The 8,065-nt window shown below is 34.5% G+C and overlaps 1 pseudogene across 8 annotated transcripts in view; it reads right to left on the bottom strand.

Moving 5' to 3' along the window:
* Positions 1-524: 524 nt before the first annotated feature.
* LOC150094752 (RNA-binding protein 39 pseudogene) overlaps positions 525-8,065 on the bottom strand; it is a 73,593-nt pseudogene continuing 66,052 nt past the window's right edge. For all 8 annotated transcript variants that reach the window (XR_016550136.1, XR_016550138.1, XR_016550135.1 and 5 more), the window contains one exon: positions 525-7,398. The product of XR_016550136.1 is annotated as an RNA-binding protein 39 pseudogene, transcript variant X3 (transcript). The remainder of the gene's footprint in view (positions 7,399-8,065) is intronic.

Genomic DNA, 8,065 nt, shown 5'->3' with positions numbered 1-8,065 from the left:
AATAAAAGACAACACTTTTTCTATTCCTCTTGCCCACACATGGCACTATTGTGCTATACGTCATGTGAGCTTTGTGTGGGGAAGATATAATAAAAAATTATTCCCTTTTTTTGCAAGTCTCCCTTCCTCACTATCTTCCCCAAAGAACAGAACTTATGTGCCGTCGGTTTTGCAGCTTGTTTGGCACTGTTTCATTATTAAGATGCATTTGTGAGCACAAAAATTTGTTTTCATAAGCAATTTTCTAATTTATTTTCTATTTTCAATGATCGTATTCTCTGTAAAAATGTATGAGAAAACAGAAAATAAAATGTTTATTACCTCCCTTTATATCAACTTCCTAATGTAAAGTGACATTTCCTCTTCTCCCACCAATTCATAGTCTTCAAAAATTATCTACATATACTAAGGAGAAAAAACAGCTCTAGAATCGGCAACCAATTGTACTTCCCAGAAATATTCTTATGCAGCCTCATAATAGATTATGTATTGTCAGGTTAAAATAAAACAAACAAACAAAAAAAGACAATAGGCATTTGGAAATTTATTGCTGTGTCCAAGTATATATACATATTTTCATAGCATATTATTCAAGCTTCTTAAATCTTAAAATTGATTTTGCACTAATCGATTTAAGTTCTGAGACAAACACAGAAAAAGTTGTAGTTTACACTGTTAAAGAAAGGATAACACATAAAATGAACATAAGAACCATGGGAGTTGCTAACTTCATGAGTATCAAATATGTATTGAAGATTGTTGATAGACCTTTTGTTTACAATTTGTTAACAGAATTCAGAATAATGATCTTAAATTTGGAGGCACTTCAACAATTATGGCAAGAACCCTAACATTGAACAACATATGAAACTCAATGGCCTCTCAGAAAGGACCATACAACATTCCTTTAATCCTAACTCAAAGAACAAAAAAAAACAATATGTCGAGTCTCAATCATACATTTCTGGCATCTCAGAACCAATTTCCAGAATTCTTAAGAAATAAAATTTTGTTGATACTTTTCTTCCTATCAACAAATTATAATCATGTTTCCATGTTCCAAAGATACGCACTCTCCTCTGGCTCTTTCTAGTGTCTACCAAGTTCCTTGTGGCTATCATTCTTCCTTTGGGCAAACTGGGTGGTCAGTAGAAAAGAGAATACAAGAACACCAATCTTACATTAATAGGAAATCTTAGAAACTTACTTGAACAGCACAGGTCACAATACAGACCACAATATACTATCGTCTAAAACATGCTTACTTCAACGTCTGAGCTTAAATCTGAATGACTGCCTCTTACTATCTAAGATATGTAAAGTCTTATTCTAATTACACATCAAGAATATTTTTTAATAGTTAAGGAATAATTAATATGTTCTTAGTTTTACCATTGTGTTGTTTTATGTATAACACTGCGGCTCTTACTGTTTCAAATCAATCCACTGTTTGTGTTCTACCTTATAATTAACTATCATTGCCACTGATGATGGCCGGTAAAATATGGCATTAAATAAATATTACTTATTTCCCTGTGTTTTTTTATGTGAATTAAAGAAACCTCTCAAGGAACAAGTATCTCTTAAAGAACAATCAGAGAAAAGTTGATGGAAGGATTTCATAGTAACTGGGATGTTCTAAATATAACATCCAAACAATGAGAGCAAGGATAATAGATAAGAAAATCTGATTGTTCAGCTTAAACAGCACCACAGCTACTTAACAGAAAGAAAACAAAAATTTGGAGTTTATATTGCTTCTTTAACTCCATCCATCCATCCAATTCTTGGTCTTCCTCTCCTCCTGCTTCCATTAACTTTAGCAAGCATCATCATCTTCTCCAGACTGTCATTTGCTCGCATAATATGTCCGAAGTATGACAATTTTTGCAGGCCAGATTTAGGGTTGTTGTGGTCCCCCTTGTAATGTGAGGCCCTAAGCTGTAGCTTGTCTAGCTTATGCATAAATTTGGCACTAGACTAAGGTTTTCATAATGGGTCAGAACTTCACCAATCAAGAATGAAAATGCAAATCATCACACCAAAGAAGTACAAAGGATTTCCATGATAGGTGCAAAACTCTTAGCAATTATTATTTAGGATAATGAAGGACTATGTAGATAGATCTTTTGAATATAAGTGCAGATCCATCCAAATTCAGACTTAAACAGGCCATACAACTACACCTCTCTCTCTCCATACTCACATGACACAAGAGAAACAACACTCATAAAGATAAGATAACCTAATGCCATTCTCTCCTCTAACTCCTGCACAGATAACTAAAGCAAATCACCTTCTGTCCCTACCAGGAACAATGAACTGCATACCTTGCACCAGGAAAGCATTGAAAGAATCTCAAATGACCAAAAATGTTTCTGGGCAAAATGTTTTTCTCTCCTACACCAGCAAACTGTACTTAGGAGACTTGTGTTCCAGAATTAAAACCCATCTTTCATCATCTCTATCTTTTTCTACTGACATCTATTCCACAGCACTGAAACAAGTACATATTCAACCCATTGCGAAAAAGATGTCTACTATCAAACTACTGACCTATCATCCTCACCTCCATGCTCTCTAAAACAATGAAGAAAGTCATCAACACCATCATGCAATGACCTACCAGTTAATCAGCGACCACCACTCAAATCCACAACAGATCTCCTTATCTACATTATCACCTACCTCGAGATGCACTGTTATGAAAAAGTTGGGAGAAGCAGCACAGCACAACATAGGTGTCCTGTTCTGTTGTGCTTGACACTTCCAAGGCATATGATAAGGTCTGGCATAGAAAACTGCTCAGCAAATTGCCATCTTAATGTCTGCTTTGCCAATTTTTTCTTTGCATGTAATGGCTGGACAGCATTCTCTCTGCAGATTTCTCTACCAATGCACATGTGCCTTATCTACATTATCACCTACCTCAAGATGCACTGCTATGAAAAGGTTGGGAGAAGCTGCACAACATAGGTGTCTTGTCATGTTGTGCTTGACACTTTCAAGGCATATGATAAGGTCTCCAATGCACATGTGACTCAGGATTCTGTTATATATCCTACCCTCTACTTTCAAAACATGAGGAACCTTCTCTTATTCATAAATTTGCTAATGACAGCATGCAACACTCGTATTCTCTTTCTCAAAAGAAGACCTTAGTTAATTTATCTCCCTTCGATAATACTCTGCTTGCCAGACAAGATCATATCTCACTTTTTGGGTTGATTCTTCTGGCAACATCACATCTGTAGTTTCCTCAGCCTCCAAAATACCTCGCCACTCAAGATGCTATTTTTTTTTCACTTGATTTACTACTACTACACAAATCAGGCTCACATCATGAAAGGGCTGTGAACCTGTAGTGCATTAGCACCACAGGTGGGCTAAGGTTTAAATAATCTGGAAACCCTATTCTTAAGGATTATCTCATCTCATCTTCCTTTTACCCTCTTTTACCTTGTGGTGTCAAGGGTTTATTAATCATCGGACCTCAAACCGTTTACAGGATAAGATGGTCAGCCTTACGCCCTGGTATATCCTATGTCCATAGTGTTGAGTTCTCAAGGCCAGTTTGCCTCTTTGCATGGTAAAAAACCCCCCAGGATAAACTGGGGGGAAAACCCTGCTATCCACGCCCAAGACCGGCTAACTTGGCTATGGCTGAGGTAGATCCTTCAGCTCCTCACATCTCCAACGGGAATCGAACCTAGGACATTCCTTCTCCAGGCACATGGTTGCGAAGCGCACAGCCACTAGGCTAACTGCGTGGACTCTTAAGGATTATACATGGAGAAATTTCAATAAAGGATATGAAATATCCATTTTTCTCCAGCCAAATTAAATATGCTGAAACTATAAAGTATCAAAAATGTGTGTGTGTGTGTGGGGGGGGAAATGGATATTTAAGATCCTATCTTTAAATAGTATTATATGGCCAAATGCAAGCCTTTTACACTCATTTATGAATGTTTGCATATGCGGAACCTTCATTTTTTTCCCAAGCCACTTCAGGCCTCAAAGTGTTGGAAGTGTCAAATGAATTTCATTGCCTGGCCTGACAATTGGTAATATCAAACCAGGCAATGAATTCACCTAAACCACTGCACCTACATTTATGATTTCACTTTCATTTTCATTTACCCATGAATAATTCCCCAAAGACAATGTTCATCTTTTCAAAGAAGAACATTAAGAGCTCCTTTTCACTTAATCTCTCCCAATACATGGCACCAATTTGCTAAAGATCCTGAAACTCCTCATTTACAGGACATGTGCACACACAAAATACATTTTATACTGTAGTGCATGTAACTTCTATGATATACTGAATTTTTTTTTTTTTACATCTAACAAAAGGCAATGTTAATAAAGTGTACTGTGTGTTCAGATTAATTCAGTGACGTGTGATATATCATAACTTGGGAAATGCGATATGCACTATCTTATCATTGATGCACTAGAACAGGGCCGGTTCTAATAGGTGGGTAGGGCATGCATGCAGGCGGCCAAATCTCTGGGTGGCCGATGGAATAAATTCGATATAGCCTATAGTTAATTTAAAAATATTGGTGATGAAATAGGAACATAACATTGTTAAAAACTTATAGTGGTGCTAACTTCGAAATATCTTCTTTGAATTTCATTCTCTATCTCTTTAAAAAACCTAACTCAACAAGGAATATTCATTCAAGCGAACCATAGTTTTGGCCTAGTTTTTTGCTACCAAAAATACATAATTGAGAAAAAAATGGAATTACAATTTTTTTGTTTTTTTTCTAGTACCTGTTAGTATACCACCATCTTTCAGATAGACCTGACAGAGACAGTCAGACGGATGGACAGATCAGAGTTTTTTCGGAATCTGTACAGAAAGGCTTAAGTCAGTTTGGGTCATTACAACATTTATTTATTCATTCAAAAAGAGAAAAAATAATGTGTGCTTATTATTACCATTATTATATGTTTAAATATGTCAGATAGGAAAACTAAACATCTGTCTGGTGCTTTTTATCGCAAAAGAAAGAATGAAAGTGATAAGAAAAAGGAAAAATTACGAGGATCCATACTGAAATATGTAGAGTCAGATGAAGATAACTCTACAACATCAATCACTTGAGAACCTTTTCCAGACAGTAAGGGCAAAATCAAAGTGGAATGTGAAAAATCAAATGAAAAGTTTGAATTTCATTCAGAACTGTGCCAGGAGGAAGAGTCAACGGGGATAATTTACAAAGTAAATTATCCCGTTAGAAGAGTCTATGGGGATAATTTACAAAGTAGGCCTTCTGGTAATTGTGCTGAATTCACGACAGAATGTGATTTAGGAGATCCTTGTACCTGGCCATCTATTGTTAATAATCAGTTATTAGAACTCATAATTCATAAAGGACCTGTAACACCTCAAAATATAAACTTTATTAAAGATAACAATGGAAGATCATTTTCCACATCACAGTTTGTAAGATTCTCACCTAATGGTGAAAAAGTTCAAAGAACTTAGTTAATCTATTCTGAAAAATCCAATAGTGTATTTTGCTTTTGTTGTAAGCTGTTTGCTTTAAAGAAAAAAAAATGAACAGATAGTCAGGGGTTTTCAGATTGGCGACATTTGGCCACTTGTAATAATGTGTTAAATTTCTTTGTGAATTCAGAGAATTGACCGAAGAAAAAATTAAAAAATCTTGTGTTGATTTAGATGTTTCCCTTCAAATTAATAAAGATTGTGAATAGATTAAAAAATATTGATGGTTTTGAGCTCTTCAATGAGCTGATAACATACAGAACTTTTAGCGGTGGCAGTGACATTACAGAAACTGACTCATTAAAAAATTTGACATATATTGCAAAAAATAACTTGATGTTAACATTTCCAAATCTATTTATAGCTTTGAGAATTTTCCTCACATTACCCATTTAGTGTAGCATCAGGTGAAAGGAGCTTTTCGAAACTCAAACTTATAAAAACATATTTAAGAACATCAATGACCCAAGACAGGTTTAGTGATTTAGCATTGCTAGCAAAAAAGGATTTGTCTGAAAAATTAGAATTATCAAATGTTATTGATGAATTGGCAAATTAAAAAGCAATGTTCTGACGTAATGATTGCATCTGTTTGGGAAGTTGTACATTTTGCATCTGTTTGATATAATTTATACATTCATTGTACTTTTTCTATTTTATAAAATTAAAATATGGTTAGCTAATTTACCAATACTGTACAGGTTTTTGTTGAAAGTTTTTCCAGTTGGCTATACTATAAAATAAAAATGCCAAGAAATTATATTCTTGGTTTAATCGTTTATCCAAGTGTAAAAACAAAGTTTGCACGTGAAGTAACTCCATGATTGGGCAACTTGTATATAGAGGCTAATGACTTCACATCACTTGCCTAGTATCCCATAATGCAAAGCACACATCCTTATGAACATGTATAATGCTATACATTATGGGAAAGGTCACTACCCAGATCGGTTTCGATCTTTATTGATGTCTCATCAATGGGAGCCAGACCCAGAAGTTATGTTTGTATACAAAAGGTGTCACACGTTCTTACTAAAATATTCTGGATTAGAGGTAGACATTGAAAGTTACTTGGTAATACTATAAATTAATGATACCAAGAAATTATATTCTTGGTTTAATCCTTCGTCCAAGTGTAAGCAAACAAAGTTTGAACATGAAGTAACTTCATGCCTACAGTATATAAAATATTTTATGAATTTCCCTTTGTCAATTAGGCTACATTATACTGTCATAAAAACGTACTAATAGTGATATTCTGAGTTATGTTGTAAATTTATTCACGATCTGCATTGTTAGGGTAAGGCTACACTAGTTTTTTTTTTTTCAAACATGTACAGCAGTGAATAGAATATATGCACAAGAATGCTGATGTTCTGTACAAATTTTTTTCGTCAACGTGGCTATCACCATTCTTGCATATGTTCTATTCATTGCTGTACATGTTCGGAAAAAAACACTAGTGTAGCCTTACCCTCAAGGGCGGCCAATATCTCTAGCACGCAGGTGTCTAACAATCTAAAACCAGCCCTGCACTAGAATATCTATTTCCAAATACTGAATCTATTAGGATGGTGACAACTGGAAAAATAAGTAAGTTGATCATAAAACATGATTTTCCACATTTGTTCTTGATATAAATTCATTAACAAGAACTTGAGCACAATATTATTTAGAAGTATAATGATTATGCTTGAAAGAATCAAGTTATCTAATGTTAAACAAGTGAAGTAGGCTTAAAGTATAGAAAGGAGAATGCTAATTTTAATTTAATTACCCATACACATATATACATAATAAGCTGGATACCCAGTTACAGGTATCCCAGATGTTAGGATTCCGTGTGAATGAGTCACTGAGACATCCTCTTGAAGCTAAAAATTAAGATACAGTATTGTATTTGTAAATGAATAGAGAATAATTAATTTTCTCTTGTCAATTCTTAATTTTTTGAAACATCAGAAATCTAAAAATATAAATCTTTAGAGGAATTTCTAATTTGCAATAGAATAGTAAAGAATTCAAAGTTTTCATAATGCAAGATATCAAATATATATATATATCTGAAAGTAGAAATGATTTAAAACAGTAACTACAAATAAACTCCTGCACAAAACTCAGCTAATACCTTCTTCTAGCATTGACTCTGAGTTAGTGCCAAGCTATTTGTCTGGTTGATGTTTTGCAGTTTGGCATGAGTCCAGTACAGACCTTCAAAAGTTTGTCAATAAGATCAACCTTCACCATCATATCCAGTTCTCTTGAGTTAGAAGAGAACAATCAGATTGCCTTTTTAGATCTCCTATTACTGCTCAGTATTCAAAAGAAAACACATACTGGACTTTACATTCATCCTTTTCCATCACCATAATTGTCAAAAATCTGGCACATTAAGACTTTAGCATCAAGCACACTCTCTGTGCTCCACTGACTTGCTGTTCTTCTAATAAATAAATCACACCAAGTCCACCTTCCTCTAAAGATTTTACCGAATCATATGTCATCAAGATAATTAATAATTACAGTTTCTTTGTCATCTGC

This window comes from Typopeltis vanoorti, chromosome 21 (assembly GCF_054136105.1).
Source record: "Typopeltis vanoorti isolate ZY-2024b chromosome 21, IOZ_Tvanoo_1.0, whole genome shotgun sequence".
In the NCBI taxonomy this organism is placed as follows: Eukaryota; Metazoa; Arthropoda; class Arachnida; order Uropygi; family Thelyphonidae; genus Typopeltis; species Typopeltis vanoorti.
This window is presented reverse-complemented; position numbering and strand designations above follow the sequence as displayed.